The sequence below is a fragment of the Aethalodelphis obliquidens genome, unplaced genomic scaffold, assembly GCF_003676395.1.
Source record: "Aethalodelphis obliquidens isolate GAN/ISIS:26980383/991018 unplaced genomic scaffold, ASM367639v1 scaffold15, whole genome shotgun sequence".
Taxonomy (NCBI): domain Eukaryota; kingdom Metazoa; phylum Chordata; class Mammalia; order Artiodactyla; family Delphinidae; genus Aethalodelphis; species Aethalodelphis obliquidens.
In genome coordinates, this window is record NW_020837959.1 from 2811545 (window position 1) to 2837091 (window position 25547).

Here is a 25547-nt window from a genome sequence, read left to right on the forward strand (position 1 = left end):
CTGTCAACAGACTCTTAACTGGTCTTGTTTCCTCTAATCTCACCTCTGCAAATAAGATTGTTTGTAAAGTCCAATCACCCACGTCACTCCTTCAAGTGGCTTCATAGGACCTACGTAATAAAGTCCAAACATGTTACCATGACATCTGAGGCCCCGTGACCAAGCCCTAGCCTTGTATCCTGCCTCATAACCCCATACACTGTGTGCACAGTCACCAAATGTTTAGCATAGCCCCTCACTGTCATGATTTTAGGCTGGGCCATCAGCATGGAACACTTGCCCCTCCTCACCAAACACTATTTATTCTTTTTGTTTCAGCTCCCTCTTAGCATCTTCTCTGAAAACTTTCCTAAAGCCCTTCATGGTCCCAGAGTTTGTCCCTTCTCTGAGATCCTATCCCATTTCTCCATTTCTCTTCTGTGCATAGTGTCCTGTGTCCTTCCCTGCCTGACTCACTGGAATGCCAGCTCCTGAAATATGCAGCCCTTGTTGAAAGCATTTTTTGGTCACCTCGTCAGTATTTTACATGGATCTCTGCAGACACGCTCAATAAATGAATGTGGAATGGAATCCCCTAGAGCCTGTTATTGCCCATAGTAACTTGTAAAGTATGTGTACTTCTTAGAACCAGTTTTTCAAGTGAAATGAGTCATCTGAAGGTCAGGCTATATCAGTGTGATATTCTGTAAGGAAGTCTAAAGCAGGAAGCATTAAGAAAGCAGTAGCTCAGAGTTGGGGATAAACAAGATTAAGTAGAAAGGGAAGTATGGGTCGCCTTCCAACTTAGAAGATTAGAATTTCCACTTTCTGCATATTAAAAATAAATCTACTATCTGAAATCAAAGGATGTGGTCAGTGAGTGTTCCCTCCCCCCACCCCTTGGAGAGCTTTGCCTCTTGACGGTCAGTGTTTCAGAGTTTGCCTCTATAATCCCGAGTTCAAATATATCAGCTGCAGTTTGAGATGCTTGAGATGGGACTTGTTGAATTGGCTGAGAAATATAACAAAGAAGGAGTTTAGATGGTTCTCCCGATTATCTTTCACGTCCTTATCCCTTTTGGGAAAGAAGGGGAGAGAACTATTTTATGACATACCATAATGCAGTGGGCTTCTCATCAACGCAACACCCAGGCTGGAAACCTTGACGCAAGTGTCTGATCTACGCTTCTTTCATTTGCTTCTTTCTCTGCCAATAACTGCTATTATTTCTTCCCCCCAAATTGACCACAGGTTAGACATTTCCTTTCCATCACATCCCCTCTGACCAGCTCTTGCCTCCATTGTTTCCTGATGATTCTCAGGCCCTTTCTCCTCTTGCAATCACCTTGCATGTGTCCACAGTTATCTTCCTTAATCAAGGTGTAATCAGGGCACTCTGTTCCGAAGAGATCATAATGGATCCATACCACCTGGACAACCATATTTCATTTCCTCTGCCTAACTGTCAAGTCCATCCATTACTTGGGCTCACTTTATTATCCAATCCCATCTTCTTCTTCTTTCCAAAATGTAAAATCTAGTTCAGAGGTCGTATGATACGATGGTTAAAAGTATGAATTTGGCTCCATCACTTACAGGTTGTGGCACTGAACTAACCTCTATGTGCCCCAGTTTCCTCACAGGTAAAGGGGGTGTAACTGTATCACCTTACAAACTTATGGTGAAAATTAAGTGATTGGATATATAAAGTGCGTCAAATGGTAACACACCTAGTCAAAGCTATAAATATGAAGTAGATGATGCTTACTGCAATGAAGTGGATCTACTTACTTTTATCAGCCCTGTGTTTGCTCTTTTCTCTCTGTTTCTACAGAATTATCTGAACTCTGTAGCCTTTCAAGACTGTGACCACATCCCAGATCACTCACAATGATTAAGTTGTCCTCTTTGCTACACTCTTCCATCTTGCTAGATCAGTTCTTCACAGACCAACATGCTGCCAGGTTCTTTTGTGAAGGGTCATTTTATGTGTCAACTCGACTGGAGGTGGGGTGCCTGGATTATGGTTCTTTCTGGGTGGGTCTGAGGAGCGCATTTCTGGATGAGATTAGCATTTGAACTGGTGACTCAGTAAAGCAGCTTGACCTCCCCTAGTTGGAGGGGAGGGGGCATCATCCAATCCATTGAGGGCCTCAACAGAACAAAAGGTGCAGGACAGGACGGAGGAGGACTTTGCTCCCTTTCCTGCCTGCCCACCTGGGTGTGCTGGGGGATATCCATCTCCAGCCCTCAGACTGGGATTCCTGCTCCCCTGGTTCTCAAGCTTTTTGACCTGGACTGAATTACAGCTGGGGTCTCCTGGGGTTTCTAGCTTACAGATGGCAGATGGTGGGACTTCTCAACCGCCACAATTACTTGGCCAATTCCTCACAATAAATCTCTATCTATCTATCTATCTATCTATCATCTATCTATCCATCCACCCATCCTGCTGGTTCCTCTGGAGAACCCTGACTAATAAGGCTTTAAGTAGTTTATGTTGATCTTCCCTAGCTAAATTTTAATTTATTCATTTATTAATCCATTTTCTCAACAAATATTTATTGAGACCATGTTACTAGCTTTACAACCTTCTGTTCAATAAACGCATCCCTGGTTTACCTGTGATCTCTACCTTTATAACATGATAATAAGCTCACAGTCTAGAGGAGACTTATCATTTTAGGATTATGTCATCAGCGCTTACATTTAATTACATCCTGGAAATGTCTGCATTTTTTCACTTTTGGTAACATTTCCTGTAGGTATTTCTTTATATATATATATATTACATAAGTAATAAGTATATGTAATATACTTCTAGAAAAATTCCACTCATATATAAATTCCATTCATGTATGAATTGCATATATCTTTCTCTCTCTATATATCTATATCGCATATATTTCAGGCTACCCCACAGATTCTTACCTGTGAAAAATGTTGATTGCTTAATACCTTAGAGTTTTCACTCTACAAGAAGGGGCTTGTCTTCAAAGAAGCTTTGGAAATGATGCAGACCGGAAGCCCCTCTGTAAGATTTACAATGAAAATGGGTACATCAAAGGCTCTAAGCAAGTCTTCAGTAAAGAAATGATTAATTTTGTTTAATTTAGTATTTTCACACTTACGTGGCTCTCCAGGATTTTTCCTAAGAAATGCAGTGCCAGGAGTTATTACAGCTAAAATTCTATCTCCCAACAAGGAGTTATCATGTGATTTTGTGGAACTGAATGTACCCACAATAGATCTGAAAAGATCAAATATTAAATAAATCACTACGCTGCCATGGCAATTATACTATTTGTGTAAATGGATGTATGTATATATGAAAGTTAATTATTGATTAAGCTTATTATCTAAATTCCTAATATTCTGTTTACTTATTACCTAGCTTCATAGAAGTTAAAAACCACAATCGCATGTTAAGACACGTTTCTATAATATTCAAGTTTAGCTTTTTTATTATCCGTCTTTTCCTGAAGATATTAGGAGCCTATCTGATTTGGCTATAACTGAATTTGAATAGTTAATATCCAACCCAAATTATCCATCATGCCCCTGTTTTAGTGCTGCTTTTATTTCACTTTGAATTCTCATGGTAAATAAAGTGTCCATTCCTTCGTTTTTAGCCAATCAAAAGAATGTGTAGGCTTTTACCATAAATTAGTATACTAAAATGGCTTTTCAGACGTGTGGACATTTGGAAAGACCAATTTTTTTCCTTAGGAAATAATACATCCTTTTGTGGTAGACAGAGTAATGGGTCCCAAAGATGTCTCCGTCTGTGTCCAGAACATGGTCATAAGTTACGTTGCAGATGGAATAAAGTTGCTGATCAGCTGACCTTGAGATGGGGAGAGTCCGGGATCACCCAGGGGGGCCCAGTGCGATCGTGAGGGATTCAGGGTCGGAGAGATGCCTCGTGAGCCAGGCTCCACTGGCCGTTGCTGGCCTTGGGGATGACAGGGGCCACAAGCCAACGAGTGCAGCCCTGCCAGCATCTTGGTTTCAGCCCAGTGAGACCCATCTTGGACTTCTCACCTGCAGAGCACTAAGATAAGGAATGTAAATTTACCACCAGGTGTGCAGTCAGAAACTAACATGACCCCGGTGGTTTGTGGGAAGGGAAGTTGAAGAAAGCCGTTCTCCTGAAAGCTAGGGTTGGTTCAGGCTAGTTAGAGGGAGAAAAAAACTACCTTGGTCCATAGGGCAGACACAGGGCTTGATCTAGGTCTTTAGCCCTACAGACCCTCTCCACCGACTCACGGGTGATCCAGGGATCCCTCCCCATGGGCTCTGGCCCCGGTTCCCAGCGTCAGTCTGGGAGGTGGGGAGGAACCAGCTTCAGTCTAGACTCAGGTGATCCCCGAAGCCCCCAGCTCCTGATCCTGCTTGGAAGCCCCTCCCTGCTGTAGCTAGGAGGCCGCCCACCTGTTTTTGTGAGCTCACCTCTGCCTTTCACCGGTAAGCTAACTGGGCTCTAAGTTGGCCGCTGCTCCTGCTGGGAACCTCTTAGGTAGCTCGGTCCATTTCTCTGAGCCTCCCTGTTCCCACAGCCCATCTCAGGATGCGAGCCTGGGGCCAGCCTTCCGTCCTTCTGCAGATCCCACCTGATACCAAACACCCAACTGGGGAACCCTGGGTCGGCCAGTTCTGGCTGTGCATCCTGCCCCGCACCGCCCGCTAACTTTAGGACCAGGACATGTGGTCCAGCCCAGTGCCTCCCAGGCTCATCCGTTCAGACTCCCAGCTCTCCCTCACCCCACAAGCCTAACTCCAAACCTACCACCTCAAGATCCAAATGGCTTTTTCTCTGCTAGAAAGCGTAACCCTCACACTCTGACCTCTTTCACTGCCAGAAAGGTCACCTCCTAGCTGATCTCCACACACCCATCTCTCCCTCTCTCCCCTGAAGACCCTGTCACAACTGAGCTCTGGATTTCCTTACCCTCACTCCGCCTCTACCAGTCATGTCCTCTGGGCCTTTGCTGGGTCTCTTGATTTTTCATTTTAAAGAGGGTAATTTTTTCTTTTTATTAAACTAATTTTATTGTGGTAAAATATATATAACATGAAATTTTAACCATTTTGACTATACAGTTCAGTGACATGATGTACACTCACATTGCTGTGCAACCATCCATTTCCAGGACCCTTTTTATCTTGTAAAACCGAACCTCTGTCCCTTTAAACTGTAACTCCCTACTCACCCCTCCCCCAGCCCCTGGCAACCACCATTCTACTTTCTGTCTCTATGAATCTGAGGACACTAGGGACCTCACCTAAGTGGAATCATACAGTGTTTGTGCTTTTGTGTCTGCCTCACTTGACTTAGCATAAGGTTTTCAAGGTCCATCTCTGTTGTAGCATCTCAGAACGTCATTCCTTTTTATGACCGAATACTATTTCACTACAAGGATGGACCACGTTTTGTTTATCTGTTCATCTATTGATGGACACTTGGGCTGCTTCCGTCTTATGCTCAGTGTGAGTGATGCTGCTACAAACGTGGATGGACAGAATCTCTTTGAGTCCCTGCTTTCACCTCCTTTGGGACTTCCCTCTGATGCGGTAACTGGATAGTGTGGTAATTCTCTGTTTCACTTTTTGAGGAGCGGCCGGACTGTTTGCCGCAGTGGCTGGACCATTTACATTCCCACGAGAAATGTCTGAAGGCTCCAATTTCTCTGCATCACCGTCAACACCTGTATCTTCTGTTTTCTTGATTGTACTCAGCCTCGTGGGCTGGCCTCTGGGTCTTCAATCACTTCCTCTTCCCTGGCTACTTTCCTTCTGGAAGCAAACATGCGGGCTTGCACTTGGTCTTAGAGCAAACCTTCCCTGGACAAGACTTCACATCCATGCACCCCGTTCCCTGCTTTCAACCTCACATTCTCAAGTCATTGGCCTTTAGTTTGTTGTTTAATCCGACCGAACATGCTTCTCAAACCCTCTGCTCCAGTGGCACGTCCTTCTGGCTCCCTTTCTCAACCCCCAGCCAGTGCAAGTCTCTGGGTCCCTGCTGCTCAGGGGCTGGTGGCAGAAGCAACACGGGGAGCCCGTGAGAAATGTAGATCAGCCCCCAGACGTGTAGGATCAGACCTGCATTGGTGCAGATCCCAGGTCGTGTTCTGTGCGCATCTGAGCCTGAGCAGACGGCTCCCACCGACACCCATCCTCTTCTCCGGGCGTCTCCAGCGCTGGCCCTCTGGACCCACGTCTGCCTCCCTGGATGTTGGTTCTCATGTATTTGCTTGTTTACTTCCTCGCCCCTTCTTGTACTTTGATCCCCCAGGGCTCTCTTCTTAGACCCCTTCTTTTGAAACTCAACCCATTCTTCTAGCATGTCCTCATTCGTCCACATGCCTGACGTGGTCACTTACACATCCTTGAACCTGGACTGTGTCTAGCTAGAGCTCTCCCTCGAACTCCAGGTTGTAATTGTATCTGCCAAGTGGAGCTTGGCCTCCCATCCCCGCCGGGCACACGGCCCCCAGCACAGCAGAATCCAGCTCAGCCCCAGGATCCGCTCTGCTTTTGAAGGAGGCATCACCATCTCCGCAGTCACCCTCAGGTCAACTCTGATTCCTACTCGTTTCCTCATTCCTCTTAGTAACCAAAGCCTATTAATTCTATTTAATAGCCAGATGGTGTCAGAACTACCCAGTGAGCTCCCATACCTCCTCCCTCTCTGAGAGCCACATTGCATCATTTCGGAGGGTTCCCCCCGCGACCCACTCTCTCTCCCTCTTTGGTACCAATGCAGTGCAGGTCCTCATCTGCTGTCACCTCTGCAGTGGCCTTAACTGGATTCTTATCCCTAGCCTCAGTCCACTGTGACCTGTTTTCTTTCAAAAACTACGTAGTCCTATAATTCCCTTAATTAAAAAAATGCAACGTCTCCCTATTCCTTATAGACCAAGGTCCAAATTTCTATGAAAGACTTTCACATTCCTTCCTAATCTGTTTAAAGCCTATCATATTTTTCTTAGCCTCATCCTCCTGGTCTATGTTCTATATCAGTGACTCTCAACCCTGGCTGTAATTAGAATCACCTGCGGAGATTTAAGACACCAAAGCATCAATGCCCAAGACGTGCCATACATCAAAGACTCAGGGAATGAGGTCCCCACCCTGGTGGTGTGAAAATTAGAATAGGAGTAGACAAGAGTCCTTGAACTTCAAGGGCACACCACTCGCCATGGTCTCTAGCAGGTGGCATCGTAAGTCCCTACCCTAGCAAAGAACCATCTCTATTTGTGGGGAAACTGAAAATGAGAGAACATTCTTTCCTTTGCCAAAGCAGCCCCTCTTGTAATATCCGTAATGGATTTCACTTTCATTCCAACTTAGCAAAGATGAAAGTGCGTGTAAGAAGTTCAGTAAAATATGATCTTCTAGGAATTAAGACTTGCCAGAGGATGCATTAACTTAATTGGTCTCTATTGATAGAATGAAGGCAAGTAACAGAGTGGTCTCCATATGTATCATAAAAGGATATTTGTTGTCTAGATCTAAGAGAAACTCATAAAGTGATGCGTGTGTATTCATGTATGTGCATGTGCGTGCAAGCATGAGCATACTCGTGTGTGTGTATGTATGGGTGCAGTGGTACGGCTGTGTGGTCTGCAATGCTCTTTTGCAGACTTACTTTGCCTCTGAAGCCTGATTTCACTGATTTTTCAACTAAGCACTTTACAAATCCTCAGTGCGAGTGAGACTTTACTGATATTCTGAATAGTGATGAAAACCATTTAAAAAATCCCAAACAAGTTAAGAGGAAGAAAATGTTTTGCACCAAATTTTTTTTTTTTTTTTTTTTTTGCGGTACGCGGGCCTCTCACTGTTGCAGCCTCTCCCATTGCAGAGCACAGGCTCCGGACGCGCAGGCTCAGCGGCCATGGCTCACGGGCCCAGCTGCTCCACGGCATGTGGGATCTTCCCGGACCGGGGCACGAACCCGTGTCCCCTGCATCGGCAGGCGGACTCTCAACCACTAGCCACCAGGGAAGCCCTTTTGCACCATATTTAAGCAGCTCTTTAATTTGCCAAGATGCCATATTGAATTTTCCAGCCTATTCTCTACATAGTTTTAGGATTTGATTCTTTCAAATAATAAAATATATTGAGTATTATTGTTTTGATAGATTACCATTTCCCCCAGTACACTAGAAGCTGGCTGAAAAATATTTCTCAGCCTTTTATTCCAATGGTATGCTATTTCAAAACTTTTAAAAATGATTCTTTTGGAAGAGGCGGTGGTGTTTCTGAGTCATCTTGAATTTCCACCTACTGCCCAGTAAACACAGTACGACTAGGACAGCACAACAGAAATTACAGGAAGAGCATCTGCTAAAAACTAGGTGATAAGACCCCCCATGGCCTTCAGAATGCCAGAGAGGGACCCATGACAGCCACAAGACCTGAGGGGAGTCATAACTGGCTTGGCAGGAGGCGGGGCGAGGCAGCAGGCAGCCCACGAATGTGGGGACAGCAGAGCAAACAGAGCCTGCGACTCACTGGAAAGCATGGGAGTCAGTTTCCAGCTGTGGAAACAGGAGAAGCTTTGCAAACTCTGACTTGTGGATGAGTGCAAGGGTCCCCCCTCGGACTCACCAGCCAGGCTCCCTTCCAGGACAGACTCCAATGTACAGAAGCTGCTGGGGATACAGTCAGAAGTGAGCAGGACAGAGCCAGTCGGGGAGGGGGCGATAGGGCTGGTGAGCACAGCCAGGAAGTCTCTGCAGGGACCAGCCACAACCTGATCCCCTGATCAGTCGTGAAAACCACTGAAGAGGGCGCTCGAGAGCCAGGAAGCTAGAAAAGCTCTTCGAACCTCTCTCCTCCCTCCTGAAAACAGAAGAGCTCACCTCCGGAGAAAATGAGCCACAGAAAAGGATCGCAGGATAATTCCACACAATGTTATCCTCAGACAAAGCAGAGTAAGGAAGAGAATGACATTCCTACAGCCAATGCCTGCAAGACACAGCCATCCACAAAACCTACGAGAAACAGAACCCATGATACTTCAACATGAACCGAACGAGGTGAAGGAAATAACAGAAGATAGTAAAGAATGACATAACTCAGAATTAGTGCATCTTGGGGAGGCGGTGCCAGTAGTAGGGGATGAAGAGAAAAAATCGTCTTAGAAAAATGAGATGTAAATCAGGAGAAATACACAGTGCCTTCAGAGAAGGTGAAAAGAAGGGAACGCTTCAAAATCAAAAAGAAGGCATTCAAGAAAAAGTGGAAAAATTTAGACCATAGGCAAAGAAGTTTCAGAATAAGTACAACAGAATTTCCTAAAGAAGAAAGCAATGACATAAAGGGTAAAAACTAAACCTTAATCACTCTTCCCTGAAATAAAAAGGAAAGCCTAAACTACATACTGAACTACATACTGAAATGGGACCCTGCATTCCTGGGCGGGGTGAACCGCCCTGGTTAGGGCAGGTGGGTTATGTGAAAGGGAGCCTGACTCTACACGTGTTTGGTTTCTGTTTATGAGAACAATGTTAGGATTCGGAAACACCAGTGTGGAGAAGAAACCAGTGAAGAGAAAGAAAATTTCAAAACTCTTTAGTTAGTCTCGAAATGTGGAGGTATAGCATTACTGTGGTTCCTATACTTGGGAAAACTCACTTTCTGTACCTGATGAATTTATCCAGACACTCCATGCAGAAAAGGAATCACGGCAGTAAGTGGATATTGTCCACTGAGCATATGGTCGCTCCAAAATTGTTATCCAAAGACCCATCAGGGGAGGAAATGCACCAGCAAAGAAAGATGAGCTTCGCTCTCACGGTAGTAAATTAAGACGCTCGGAGGGCAACCCCTGCGGAGGGGTAAGGTCATTTTCCCCCTTAATTAAAAGAAAACAAAACTGTGTGGGCCGAAGCCTTGACTTATACAATGGACATGTACTTCCTGTTTGGAAATGTCATTGGATTCAGGGAATCAATAACGTTCAGACCTGCCTTCCTTTCCTGGGACAGCTATTTTGATATTCTCGTAATGAACTCTTATCATTGCATGGTCACGGCCACCTTCACTCTGGCACTTGTGATGTTCCTTTAACCTTTTAAAATAAGAAGCTAATAGGACCATGGGACCCACCCAATTGGATGAAGAATTGCAAATTTTCTTCAGGCGTGAAAAACAAAGAAAGAGGATGTCTGAAAAGTTCATTCTAGGCATCTCTAAAAACAGCTAAATGCTCTGGCGCCAAAGCTGGTCACTTAGTCAGCTCTTTCTGTGTAAAAGTAAACAATAAATGTATTGGTAAGGATAACTTGATAGATTCTCTTAGAAGCGATGAAAGTTGATAGAAAAAATAGTTTTCCATCTTTTAGATCAGAAAAGAGACAAGTTTGAACTATCTGATGAAGGTTTTAAGTATGGAATTCCCCAAGAAAGGGACTTAACTAAGGAAATAAATGTTTTCTTATCCTGGAAATAAAATGGAGAAGAAATAATCAAGAGTTATTTATTTTATTACCTAGTAAGTAAGCAAAGTTTAAAGTCCTGTGGGCGATTTTCCAGAAAGGGTATTATAATAGTAAGAGGATTTCCAGAGAGGGTGTTACAAAGAAACCAAATGAGCAAATATTTGGGGCAGATGGCATGTGAAGCACTGCCATGCCTTGGAACGCCCCAGAACATAGTGGTTTCTTCAGAAATAATAAAATGTGCTGCACTGAATTCACATATGTGCATAAACTTTTGGTCAAATACCAGCTGACCCAGGATCTCCCTGCTCAGGAAAGTGCAGCTGCCCAGGGAAGATGGGTGGACAGAGGACGGACCGGAGGCAGGGACAGGGCAGGTGAGCTTGCCCAGCGGATCCAAGGTGATTGGAGGGGCTGCCCCTTCCTACGGTTCCCACGGGGGGTCGTGAGCCCCACCTGCCAGCCTGCTCTCCACCCTGGGCTTCCCTTGTCCTGTCTTGGGTTTCACGGCCATCAGTCACCCGGGGCGGGCACTCAGCCACCCGTGTTTTCTCTCGCGCGCCACACATAATTCACATCCTTCCCAAATATGGGAAAGGCTGGATTCTTTCCGAAGCACGGGATGGGGGACCACACTCAGGCTAGAATTTGCACGTGTTTTGAGATCTGTTTTGTTTTCCTGTGAGTCATCTGAGTAACACTCACTAAAAGCATTGCATTCAAACAGCTTTTACAGAACCAAGTATTGCATATTTTGAAATGAAAACCTGACAGGAGAAGGCCAGTGGCTCAGTGTTGGCAGGTCAGGCAGGGAAGCTTGGTATCAGTTAGCAGGCGTCTGGCCGGTGTGCCTGGTCCGGGACTCGGGCCGGACACCTTGGTGCTGGGGATTCCGTCAAGGACTCAGTGTGTCTGCCTAACTTAAGGTCTAGCAGAGTTGGGGAGATGAGTGGTGAATGAAACACAACGAATAACTTGTACCCTGGAGCATTTTTGCAGAATGCAATGCAGCAGTGGAGGCAGCGTTCCAGGCCATCCTGTGAGAGGGCAGTGGGGACCTGGCCTACGGCTCTATTTTTAATAAGTGAGGTCACGGAGTATTTATATGTACCCTTGGGGCAGCCCTACCACCAAAACAGGGACGTACAAGCTTACACTTTAGTGACCCGCTGTTCACCAACTTCCAGTTTCATTACATTTAAGCATTTTATTACTTTGGTACAAGGCAGTAGAGAAGAAAAACAAAAGAAAAACAACCTGATGGATGAAGAACGCATTTTCTTTCTACCTCCCTCCAAAATTGTCATTTTCTTCCTTTCAAAAGAGAAGACAGATCAACAGACTGTCCATTCAGTCAATGACGTATTATTCGGTGATTAAGAGAAATGAGCTATCAATCCACAAACTGGCATGCTGGCATGGAGGGATTTTTTTTTTTTCCCAGAGTTCTCTTGTTTACTTCTTTTTTTTTTTTTTTTTTTTTTTTTTTTGCGGTACACGGTCTTCTCACCACTGTGGCCTCTCCTGTTGCAGAGCGCAGGCTCCGGACACGCAGGCTCAGCGGCCATGGCTCACGGGATCTTCCCGGACCGGGGCAAGAACCCGCGTCCCCCGCATCGGCAGGCGGACTCTCAACCACTGCGCCACCAGGGAAGCCCTACTTCTTTAAAAAAAGAAAAAAATTATTGAAGTATAGTTGATTTACAACATCATGTAAGTTTCAGGTGTACAGCACAGCAATTCAGTTTCATATATATATGTATACATATATATTCTTTTTCAGATTCTTTTCTCTTACAAGTTATTACATAATATTGAGTAGAGTTCCCTGTGCTATACAGCAGGTCCTTGTTGGTTATCTATTTCATACATAGTAGTGTGTATATGTTAATTCCGTGGAGGAATCTTAAATGCATGGTACTAAGTGAAAGAAGCCAGTCTGAAAAGGCTACACACTGTGTGATTCCAACTACGTGACATCCTGGAAGAGGCAAAACGATGGAGACAGTGAAAGATCAGTGGCCCCCAGGGGTTTGGGAGGAGGAGGGATGGATGTGAGGGGCGTAGAAGACGTTTAGGGCGGTGAGACTGTCCTGCATATGATACTATATGGTGCATGCATGTCACTATACATTTGTCTAAACCCATAGGATGTACAACACAATGAGTGAACCCTAATGTAAACTATGGACTTTAGTTAATAATAAAGTATCAACATTGGCTTATCCATTGTCACAAATGGACCACATCAATGCGAGATGTTATTAACAGGGGACACTGCCTGGGGTGTGGGTGGTTAGTTATGGGAACTCTGTATTTTCCAGTCAATTTTTCTATAAATCTAAAACTGTACTAAAAATACAGTCTATTTATGTTTTTCCTTAAAGTGAAGACATGCCCTGGAATTTCTTAGCGTCTCTGCACTGTGTTCTACAGGGAAGCTTGAGGCCACATGCTTGGGCCCTTCACTTTCTCGGCGTGTCCCTGCCTCGCAGCCCTGAAAAACCTCTCCAGGGAGACAGGAGTGTCGAGAAGGGGATGCCAGTTCTGTTCCCATGACTCCTCTCTTGGCCCTCTGTCCACAAGGAATCTGAGTGCAGGCTGGCACCCAAGCACACTTCGGAAGCTTCAAGCCCCGACTCCACCAGGAGTTCAGCGACTGGAGTGAAAAACCAACAGTTTCTGCCCAGTTCCCAGGGCCGAGTGGAGCAGGGACTGTTTCTCTTTCCCTCGAGATGACTCGTCCCAGGATGAGAGCGAATCACAGGCGTTTGGTAACAGTGTTTCCCGCGTCCTCCGTGCCGTGGGGTCCTGCCGGGGGGTGCCTGGACTGTGCCCCTCAGCCAGCGCCCCAGCGGGCGGAACCTAGGGCTGACACTGACCGGTCCCTAGGCCACGGGCCGTCCTCTAGGGGCCAAACTCTGTACCAGGAAGGGGACGGACGTAGTGGGGAACAGATCTACCCCCAAGAGACTCGGCAGAAAGGATGAGTCCAGCAACATGGTAAGTGCTATGCAGAAAAAGTGTTTTGCAAGAGGGGTGTCTACGGCTACGCCTGAAGGCTCAGCAGGAAGTAGCCAGACCCAGGGGCGGGGGAAGAGAGGGAAGCGCTCCCCGCCGCAGACACTGCCAGGCCGGCCCGCAGACGCCCCCCTGCAGCCCTCAGGATGCCAGGTGGCTCTCTCTCAGTGCACCCGGTCCCCAGCTAAGCTTGGACATCCCAGCAGCACCCGGGGCACAGCGGGCGAGGCCACTGCTTCACACGCCGGTAGTGCTCATGTCACTCCAGGGATCTTCCATGGATTATTCTTCAAGGGAGCATTTCCAAAGCCCTTTGGGGCAGTTACGTTGCAGAGTAGGCCTGTGGACCAGTATAACCATTCATAATAGCATCTAACAGCTCTAACTCATCTCATCACAGCCAGGAGGGATCTCTGGAAGCCTTCATCCTTTCTAAAGCTGAGGAACGGAAGCCCCGAGGGCTAAGTCTGGTTAGGGCTTTCCCTCCTCCACAGAGCTATTTCTTGGAAGCAAGGCGAGAAGAGCGGAGGAATCTTGGCGAGCTATCACCTCATTTGGGTGCCTCCGACCTAAGCAATGTTGTATTTATCACATCAAGGGCACAAATCCTCTGTTCTGAGATAAACCAGTAGATTGCCATGTACATACACGACCCCGACTGTTCTCAGAATCCACCCCCATTCCTGCATTCCTGAGTTACCTGGCAAAGAGCACAGATGCAGAGACTTTGCGGGGTGCGTGACATCCCCCCATTTCCCAGAAGAGAGCCTCCGGATCAGTGGTTCCCAGTGCAGCCCTAGATAGGTAGTCAGTGGCTTTGCCACGTGGCCGGAGTGCGAACACAGCTGAGAAAGAATACGTGTCATCGATGCTGGGGGTGAGTTGATGGTTGGCAGCAACTCCAAGCAAAAGTGTCGGTAGAGGGCAGGTCTAAACAGTGTCTCCAAGACAAAAAAACCACCACCAACAAAAAAAATACCCTGTCATTTTAAAATACAAGCTTTCCAATTTCAAACTTTTCAATCGGTTTCAAAATTGTGAAGAAGAGAAGCTCTATTTTGCTGTGTGTCTTCGTGCGCCAGTCTTGGTGTCACTAAGGTACTATTTTGTCTGTAAACTGCGCGGGCTCTTGTTGCTGAAGGTGTTTTATCTGTGCTGGTTCTATAGCAACATTCAGAAAGAAATCCCACAGCGTGGGGAGCCGCAGGGCTGGCGTCTCACACGCCTGTGACTCCGCGGCCGCAGGGCCCCCAGCCAGTTGCGCCTCTCAGGTTACAGCTGCAGGGTGGCTGTAGCACTGACGTCACCACCCAGATCAACAGGGACTTTTCTCAGAGTAAAGAGTGAAGCGAATGGAACATGCAATTGTTCTAAGTGAGAGGGTTTAGACCAGATTTGCAAACAGGTGTGTGTGCAACCCAGATCGGCCCTCAGGTGTCAGCTGAGTCCCATTCTCCGCCTCCGTGAGCCCTTCCTGAATGGTGACTGTGAACGTTTTGGGGGAGGACGGGGGCCAAGAGGACGGCTGAGCCGCAGGGAGGGTGGCAAGGGGATCCTGACGACCAGACTCGGGGTTGGTGCCGTCCTCCATCCTCCTCTGGGACACAGATGGGTGCTGGCCATCCTTCTGCTTGTCCAGCTGTGCAGCTCATTCTGTGTGTCAGTTCAGATCATACCTCTGGGAGAACATCCCTACCCCGAAAGCCCCCTGCGAGTCCCAAACCCTTCATCCAGGATGGCGATGTCACGCGGGGTCTGTTTCCTGCCTGTCCCATCACAGCTGAGTCCTGGAGAGCAGAGGTCAGCCCTGCAACTCTGTGTCCCCAAGCCCGGCAAGGTGCCTGCCACAAGCCAGATATTCATCAAACATGGATAAACAACAAGGTCCTGCTGTGTAGCACAGAAAACTATATTTAATATCCTGTGATAATGGAAAAGAATATTAAAAAATAATGCATGTATATGTACAACGAATCCCTTTGCTGTACAGCAGAAATTAACACAACATTGTTTTTTTTCTATTTTTTTTATTGGAGTAAAATTGCTTTACAATGTTGTGTTAGTTTCTGCTGTACAATGAAGTGAATCAGCTGTATGTATACCTATATCCCCTCCCTCTTGGACCTCTCTACCACCCTCCCCCCATCTAGGTCTAGAAAAATGGTACAGATGAACCTATTTGTAGGCAGGAATAGAGATGTAGATGTAGAGAATGGACGTGTGGACACGGGGGGGAAGGGGAGGGTGGGACGAACTGGGAGATTAGGTTTGACATGAATACACCACCATGTGTAAAATAGAAAGCTAGTGGGGACCTGCTGTATAGCGCAGGGAGCTCAGCCCGGTGCTCTGTGAACACAACATTGTAAATCAACTATACTTCAATTAAAAAAAAAAAGTATTTGAGATGAACAAGAGCCCGGGAGTCATTCAGCAGGATGGGGATGCTGACTTCCAGCTTGTGGTCCCCATCCCTGCTCTCACCACCCACCCCCCCCCAGCTAAGCACCAATTCCTGGACCACAGGAAGTAAACCTCACACATCATGGTGGCTTTCTTGTCTCCACGCTTAGGCTAATCATGCCTGCACACTCTTCCTGTTTTCTCTGAAATGGCTCTTGTCTTCCATAATTATATATTTTTAAAGTACTTCCTGCGCCTTTGTTCTATTGGTTTGCTTAATTATAAAAAGAGGCTGCCTTTTTTAGATTGAGTTATATATTAGCCTATTGTACTATCAAGTTACGTAACAGATATTATTTGAAACTTAACGGAAATATTGCACGTCATCCCTGCCCCAAATTTCATGATATATCAAAAACTCGTTGCTCAGGTTCATTAATCCACAGTATAGTTAATCCATTCAAGACCAGGGCACTCATTTTTCCTTTGATTGCTCATGAAAATGTCTTTTATTTTAGTGTCTGCCCTGCCAGACACGGATATGTTATGCTACAGCCACTAAGGGAAGATATCGTGGAAGAATATTTAATGACAATAGAAAAAGCTGGCCTTACGTCGTATATAAAATAAGAAAGTGTGTTAGAACCTCTATTACATTATGATCCCAAATGTGAAAATCATCTCTGGTTGGTACATAGGGATGATTTTCATTTTCTTCTGTATGTTTCTCTGGATTGGGGAGTTTTCTGTGATGAACAGAAATTTCCTTGTAACAAGGGGGAGAAAAGTTTTAAAAATCTTTGGCATTTTGGAAACTTAAGCTCTTCATTTCCTTGAATATCTAGAGAATGAGGAGCCCTTAATTCACAGAAAGACCAGAAGATTCTGCTACTCTCCAGGGGTACTGGAAACCTCCACTGAAACTCCAGGTTTACGGCAGGTGGGAGGTCATCAGTATTAGAGGTTGCGAAGCTGGATCTGGGAAGGACAAGAGCATTCTAAACTAATAAGTCTTCAACAAGCAGGAGAAGCCATATACCTCTTCAACCCATGGGCCCAGAAGGAGTGTCATTTGGGGAGCTCATACGTTCGGGTACATCTAGGAGATCAGCCCTCCAGGAACAATCACTGGGTCTTATCGTGGAATATCATGCCTTCCGCGGTGACCCTATGTAACAGCACCTAGGGTTGCCCAAGGAAGGGCCGCACCAAACGATACAGCTGATCAGTGGAATAGGATGACGCAAGACTGACGTGAGGTAGACCGTCCCATCACATCTGCCAGCTCGAGATGCTTTTAGAAATAACGTTTCCTAAAAGGAAAAAAGAACCCTTCCATGTGTCTACTCCATAAACCAGGCATTTTACATACAGCTTTCTGTTTAATGTCTGTAGAATAAATCACATCTTCATTATACAGATGAGAACGCTGAGACCCAGGGAGGTAATAGCCCAAGAGCCAGGAAGTGGCAAGAGTTATAACCCACACCTGGGTCTCCAGATCCCATCCAATCCCACGCTTCCCCACCATCTGGCACCCCATCAGCAACGAGATAAGTCGGCCGCACCCCCTTGAACGAGCCCACGTCTCCCAGCTTCAGTTTCTGCCTATAACATGAGGTGAGTGAGTGAAGTGGACTTTGAGGTCTCTTTAGCCTTTGCATTTTATGCTTCTTGAAGGATTTTACTCATATACTAGAGTGACAGCTTAACACAGTTTTTAATGAAACGCTACATTCCTTTTGGCATTAACTTCACGTGGTCCCATGAGCAAAGCACAGCAAAGTAAAGACTGGTTATAGGTTCAGATGATAGAGGATTCCAGAAAGCCTAGGATTAGAATTGCATTTCCAGAGGCCTGTGCTCCCCTCCCTGAACAAGACCAAAATGTTGGTGAAATTGAAACATTGCCTGTAGTTTGAAAGTGAGTTTCTGAGGAGTACATTTAATTATGCATTTATAGCGCTCTCTCTCCCGTTCCAAGTTTCACACGATATGCACCGTTTGGGATACACACGTTAACTTTTCATCATGTTGGAATTCTAATTTCCTCCAAGTCTTTGAAACAAGATTCCAAAATGGCAAATGGAATTCCTTCCATCTTTACTTCAATACTACACTATGATTGAAATAAACGTGTCCGAGTCGAAAGACGGGCGGCGCCGGGGAGGCGGGGCGCCAAGGCGCCGGACACGGGTCTCTCGACTCCTAGCCTCTCTCCCGTCTGCGCCCCCCGGCCTCCTCCAGAACCCCGACTCCCCAGGAGGGCCACGCGGGAAGGAGAGCGAGTGCTGCTTTCGCTTTCCCTTCCCCGTGCCCAGTCCTGACTCCGCGGGCAGCGCTAGACCCCCACCCCGGCCATGGCCACACTCAGGGTCCTGCCCGAAGCCCAAGCCAAGGTGGCTGTGTTCCGTGAAGACCCATGTGGTAAGACAGAGACCCGCTCGGGAGCTATTTCTCCAAGAAGATTTCTGAGTTGGATGCATTTTTAAAGGAACCAGCTCTCAATGAAGCCAACCTGAACCATCTGAAGGCCCCCTGGACATCCCAGGGCCTGATCCACTCAAGGAGAAAGAAAAGGAGCAGCGGAAGAAACAGCAGGAGAAGGAATACGAGGAGGAAAAGAAGAAAGAGCAAGATGACGACAGAGGTGCTCTTTGTGGCCCCGCGAACTGCAACGAGAAGGTCCTCCTGCAGCGCCTGAAGCCTGACAGCAAGGATGTCACCGAGAAGCTCAACCTGGTCACCACCTGGTTGCAGCTGCAGATCCCTCGGATTGAGGATGGGAAAAATTAGGCATGGCTGTCCAGGAGGAGGTGTTTGAGCGATGACCACCCTCCACAGCAAGCCAGAAGGCTTCCACACTCAGACCTCTGAATATTGCTCTGAGCGCTCTGACGCCGTGACCACAGCAGCTGAGCAGCCCCACGTGGGTGATTATCGGCGACGGGGGCACCAGCTGGATGAGGCAGAGTCCTGGGATATCCGGCTGACGGTCATGGAGATCTGCGAGGCTTATACTGTGTTCTACGACAGCATCCTGAAGAACTTCGAGAAGCTCAGGAAGCCCAGGGGAGAAACAAAGGGAATGATCTATTGGCCTCCTCTCATATTCTGTGACGGGTCCAGCAGGGACCTTCCTGACGTTTACAGGGGACTCCAGACTTTTCCCACCTTCTGTCTGTTGAGATTTCTCCCTCACCTTGCCTCCCAGGCATAATAAATATAGTCATACCATTGTGCAACAAAAAAAAAAAAAAAAAGGAAGAAACTTGTCCAAGCACATAAGAACAAATATTTTCAGTACCTTGTAAGGGTCTGAGTGTGTAAGGTGACTTCAAATCAAAGCCGGTTAACGGACTCAGCGCTTCAGACAACGAGCCACAGGGAGCTGCGGCGGGTCTTTTGTTGTTCAGGTTACACTTGTACCCAGGTTCGTCTGCTCGTAATCATTAACATCTAGAAAGAAGAGTACATTGTTTTTTAACATCTTTATTGGAGTATAATTGCTTTACAATGCTGTGTTAGCTTCTGCTGTATAACAAAGTGAATCAGCTATACGTATACATATATCCCCATAGCCCCTCCCCCTTAAGCCTCCCTCCCACCCTCCCTATCCCACCCCTCTAGGTGGACACAAAGCACTGAGCTGATCTCCCTGTGCTATGCGGCTGCTTCCCACTAGCTATCTATTTTACATTTGGGAGTGTATATAAGTCCACGCCACTCTCTCACTTCGTCCCAGCTTCCCCTTCCCCCTCCCTGTGTCCTCAAGTCCATTCTCTACGTCTGCGTCTTTATTCCTGTCCTGCTCCTAAGAAGAGTACATTTGAATGCAAAAAATGTTAGAATTTCACATGTTTTTTATCCAATGGTCAAAGTGGGAAATTAAGTCCATAATTTTTTATGAATGTTTTGATGCCTGTGAAGGCATACAACTTAACTAATGGCTGAGAATTGCTGAGACACAGAGGTTATCTGAATAAACACTATGAAGAAGCGTATTTAGACTTCCTCTGCGTTCAAAGGTGGGCACGGGGTGCCTGAAGTCTCTGATGGCAGCTGGCGACCAGAAGATTCTGCCTGAGGACCAAGGAAGCCTCAGTTTCTGAGCTCAGAAGGGGGCAGGCTGTTCTGCTGTCAGGCAGCCATTGGGTTTTCACTGGTTCTGACACGGATTTGGAGTCATGTGAGCACAGACGCGTTACTTACATTCTGAGTCTCTGCCTCTGTGAAGGCGGATGAGGGGCCCCGCTTCTCTGTGAGATGGTGGTGAGGCTGGCAGGAGACTGTGCAGGTGGCAGCCCAGGTGACAGGCCAACTCAGGGCCGGGTACGGGCCGGGTATCCACTGAAAGTTGGCATCCACGAAGAGGGAGAGGAGTGTGGGTGGGGGTCCCTCTCCCGGGGCGTGGAGGAGGGGCTGGGGACGGGCGCCTTACGCGGAAGGCCTCGCCGCTCAGAGGGAGGCCCGGGGCGGGCATCAGCCACCGTGGTGCTTCTTCCCTCCTGGGATTGGCTCGCAACATGGCCTTTTCTCTCTTTTTCTCGAGCGTCCGTCATTGGACGGCTCTTGCCAACAGCTCATTCTAACCTCGAAAGTAACTCTCACTTGCGTTTTCTCTCGGGGGCTGTTCTTGGTTCTTGCGTTTGCAGGAACCCCAGATTCATAGATGTGTATCTCCATCTACCGCTGGTCCAAGCTGCCATCTCTGCCTTGGTCTGCACAGGGGTCACGTGTGGGCCGGCAAAGCTTGAGAGCGAGAGTGGCCTGGCGCTGCGGTTTAGCGCAGGCCTTGGGACCTGAGGCAGCTGAGAAGCTGGTTGACCAGGAGGCCACGCAGGAGAACAGGGCAGGGGGTAGACCTCGGGGAGCAGTGCGCTCCAATGACAAGCGAGGGGGCCTGGTGAGTCTCACGGCCACTGTCACCAAATTGCAATGTCATCGCTTTTCTCCCAAATTTGGTCACAGTCTTCCCTGATTGGATGGTTAATCTTTGATAGACAGCAAGCAACTCTGAATAATCTTGTAATTTTTTTTTTTTTTTTGCGGTACGCGGGCCTCTCTCTGTTGTGGCCTCTCCCGTTGCGGAGCAACAGGCTCCGGACGCGCAGGCTCAGCGGCCATGGCTCACGGGCCCAGCCGCTCCGCGGCATGTGGGATCCTCCCGGACCGGGGCACGAACCCATGTCCCCTGCATCGGCAGGCGGACTCTCAACCACTGCGCTACCAGGGAAGTCCAATCTTGTAATTTATAAATACGAAATAACACCATATAATACCAAAGATGCTCTTTTGGAGGAGGAATAAGATAAATATAACTTTTAAAAATATCCTTTAATAGCCTCAGAGTGGAGCAGAGTGCAAGGCCCACCGTCCATAGAACAGTTTTGTCATCGGCTTAGAAAGTGGATGGGAAGAATTTTGGTAAAGATATACAATCTTACAATGTTAATGAGTCCCGTTTGCAAAATTCCGCTTTTAAACAGATGTTGATTAATCTGTAGGCAGCCGCAAAATAAGAATTTATGAGTTTAAAAAGTTAATTATCTTAGAGCATCCAAAGCTGTCACCCTTAACCTATTTCTTCTGTGGACCAGCAAAAGCACACATGGACAATTTGTTTTCCTGACCATTTGTACCATAATTTTACTTTCAGTGAAAGACTATGTCTGAATTAAAGGCTTACCCGGCAAAAATAAAGCTCTCCTATATATGATTTTACGGATGGTTCCATCACTGATATTCCTGGCTATTAATACTTCCCCATTGATTTAGGCCATGGGTGAGGGTGTTATTTAGAACCTGAAATATTACACAACAGTTTCAAAGGAAATATAATTATATGATCCATTATCCAGGGAGTGGGCCAGAGTTTTAATCTCATAACATTGAAGATATAATTTTTAATATTATGTATGCCTGGGATTCTGTTAAACTATAACTTTCAGAGCCTTGTTTCTGTTGCATCAACACATGAGGAAATGAAGCTGCCAGAGGAGGTGCTAGTTGCTTCACCTGAGATCTCTTTTTTAAATAAAGAGACAGACGGCGGTGTGTACAGTGCTGTTGGGTGAACAGGCACAGATGGAAGAGAGCGAGAGCTCCGTCCTGGAGGAGGGGAGCCATGGAGGGCGTGTTATGTCCCCTGAGAATCTGTTAATTTTACAGAAAGACAGCTATGTTTCCTTATCCATCAACCATGGTGTTTCCTCATTCCACTCTGGGCCAATGGGGGGGATTTTTCAAAACAATCAAGTCTTGGCTCCTTCCTGATGGTTCGTTCAAGCAGTTCATACTTTATCTCCAATGATTTGAAGCTCAATGTTTATGGATGGATCTTCACCTTCCTTGAGAGAGGGAACTGGAATGCTGCTCAGAGCAAAGTCTGTGGTCTGGGGGGAGGGGGCAGGGCCAGGCCATCGTCTTTGGCTGGAATCCTGTTCCCTCCAGAAATCACAAACAGCACGTGGGAGAGACAGAGTGAGGAGCAGCTGCAACATCTACTGGGAAAATCTTTAAAATCCTAGAGAACCTCAATATTCCAGCTGTGAGCCCTAGCTGAGGGCAAAGGAGATTCACAGGATCATAAAGAGATTGTCTGATCTGTTGGTTTTCAAAATATTTCTCATCAACATGTCCTATTCTCAAACAAAATCTCAGGCAGGTCTCTAATACCACAAAATAAATAGTAAGATAAAGGAGGAGCTGCTCTAGTGAGGGCAGGGGTCGGGTGGGGAGCCCAGAGCGGTTCGTTCTAGATGGTACTAGGTGGGGTGGTTCTAGATCAAAAGAGCAACCCTCAAGAGCAAGGGAACTGATGAGCCTATGTGGCTGTTAGGAACTCAGCTCAATGGATGCAGAAGTGCTACCAGAACTTAGTTCCTTTGAAAAACACAGTGGGGTGATGTTCTTTCCAGCACACAGCATGCCGGCAAGAAATGTGTATTTCAGTAAGAGGTGTATTGTTTAAGAAGCAGAGAGATTCACATTTCAGTTTAGAAAAATTTCCATTAAGCGGTTTAATGAATACACCAGGTGTTAAAGGTGTATTCACCTTTACTTATCTAGACAACTTATTCTCACGAGGGGAAACTTCTTTTAGTGGTGCTGGACAAACAGGTGGTTTGGTACACACGCAGATAACAATACAAGTCATTTGGTCTTGTGTTTTACGTTAGTATGCACGCCTTTCAGGGCCTGGGGGCCCAAAACAACTACGTGCCTCATTAACCAATCTCCTCCCCTCCAGCACCGTCACCTGCCTCTCCTGGTGGTAGCCTGGAATCTTCTCTTGATCAAGGTACTATTATCCACGTCAACACTCTTCCCACCATTTCTCTCAGGGTAACACTGTCTGACTGTGTCGATCAAAAAGAGCCTGTTGTAGGCTCTTCTCCTTCTCTTATAGGGTAAGTATGCAGGACGTGTTTAGTCACGGGGCTGTGGCTTACAGAAGCAGGTACCATGCCGTATGAAAACTACTGTATCCACGAAGACGAGAAGTTTCTGGGCCCCCTTCTTGCCTCTACCCTCCATCTCTGTTCCTGCCACAGCCCTTTGTGTGACAGACAGGAACAGCAGTGGGAGATCTGTCTAGTGAGGGAATAGCCCTGTACAGAAATCTACACAGATGATGACGTGGCACCTTGCACACTGCAGCAATGGACATTTCCTGGTTTGGATATTGCAGTGTGGTTATGTGATATCTAACCATAGAGGAAACTGGCCTGTGGCCTCTCTACATAATTTTTGTAACCACTTGTTAACTTACAATTAAAGTACAGTAAGTCCCCTACATACAAACCTTCAATTTGTGAACTTTCAAAGATGCGGACTTGCGTTCGCATGTCCAATCATGTAAGCTAGTTCACGTGTATGGCGTACGTTGTCACGTCCGTGCATCCTCTGCAAGGGGTTGTGCTTTTCTGTACTTTACAGTACTGTAGAGAGTACAGTAGTACAATATCTTTATTTCTAGCCGAGGATGTCCAGAAGCAAGCATAAAGGTACCGGTGATATAGCTGGTACTGCTACCAGCCCCTGTATGCCAGCTGTCGTCCTGTACTACTGTACTTTTCAAGGTACTGTTCTGTAAGATTAAAAATGGTTTCTTGGGCTTCCCTGGTGGTGCAGTGGTTGAGAGTCCGCCTGCCGATGCAGGGGACGTGGGTTCGTGCCCCGGTCCAGGAGGATCCCACGTGCCACAGAGCTGCTGGGCCCGTGAGCCATGGCCGCTGGGCCTGTGCGTCCAGAGCCTGTGCTCCGCAACGGGAGAGGCCACAACAGTGAGAGGCCCGCGTATAAAAAAAAAAAAAAAAAGGTTTCTTTATTTTTAGCGTTTGTTTTTAGGTATTACTTGTGTGAAAAGTATTATAAGCCTATTACAGTACAGTACTATATAGCCGATTGTGTTAGTTAGGTACCTAGGCTAACTTTGCTGGACTTACGAACGTGCTCTTGGAACGGAACCCGTTCATATGTAGGGGACTTCCTGTACAGAGAAGGAGCCCCAGAATCTCTTTCCTAGTTGGTACATGCCCCTTCTTCCCATCTTTCTGGGTATCCCACCTCCACGACCTCAGCCGGATGGCAGCAGTCACCCAAGCTCTGGGGGAACGAGATGAGGGAAGAGCACGGAGCCTGGAAAAGCTGAGAGGTCCCCACTCCTTCTCCCCCTCTGCTGGGTCCCAGATCCATGCACATCAGCCCTAGGACCAGGATGCCTATAATTTTAAGGCGTCTTTTGCTGTTTTGCATTCAGTAGCGGCATCCACAGGTCTGTGTGACAGACCTCTTGAGATGGACGTTTTTCTTTTTTAACCAAGATTACTTTAAGAACAAACTCACAGTTTTTCGACTTCTATGAAAGTACGTGGCTTTCTAGGTACTTTTCAGTGTCTAACACAAATCCCTGTTGTGATAACAGAGCTAATCAGAGGATGCTCTCTGGGCTCCTGTGGGGCTGAGGGTGGGAGTCTGGGACTCCTCCTCTGTCCCTTTGATTGGAGGTGTAGGAAATCTAGGTACTTTTCCCCACTGGCACTGAAGTCCTGTGTAAAATGAGTAATATCACAGGATACCGGGAAAACCCAACAAGAAATTTTCAAGTATTTTCCCAAATATTCCTTTGAAAACCTTTTACACACCATTGTCACATTTATTATAAGACATAACGCCTGTGGCATAAAATGTGTACACGGAGCTTTTCCCTCTGAGATACACAAATAGTAAATCTGAACAACGGAGCAGGATTAAAGCATCTTCAATTGTGCAGTGAAGATGCTGCATTCTTGTTCCGTTGTTCAGATTTACTATTTGTGTATCTCAGAGGGAATGTCTCCGTCTCTCCCGTTGCAGAGCCCAGGCTCCGGACATGCAGGCTCAGCGGCCTTGGCTCACGGGCCCAGCCGCTCCACAGCATGTGGGATCTTCCCGGACCGGGGCATGAACCCGTGTCCCCTGCATCGGCAGGTGGACTCTCAAACACTGTGCCACCAGGGAAGCCCAAATGCTGTATTCTTGACATGGTGTCATAGCCACCGTTAATTTCTTTTTTAAAAAAATTTATTTTATTAAAGTATAGTTGATATACAATGTGTTAATTTCTACTGTACAGCAAATTGATGTTATACATATATGTATAGTGTGTATATATATATATATATATATATATATATATATATATAT

General features: G+C 46.6%; 1 pseudogene; it reads left to right on the top strand.

The window, feature by feature from the left end:
• Nucleotides 1-18217: 18217 nt before the first annotated feature.
• LOC113625485 (proteasome activator complex subunit 1 pseudogene) lies at nt 18218-19092 on the top strand (annotated as a pseudogene).
• Nucleotides 19093-25547: the final 6455 nt, after the last annotated feature.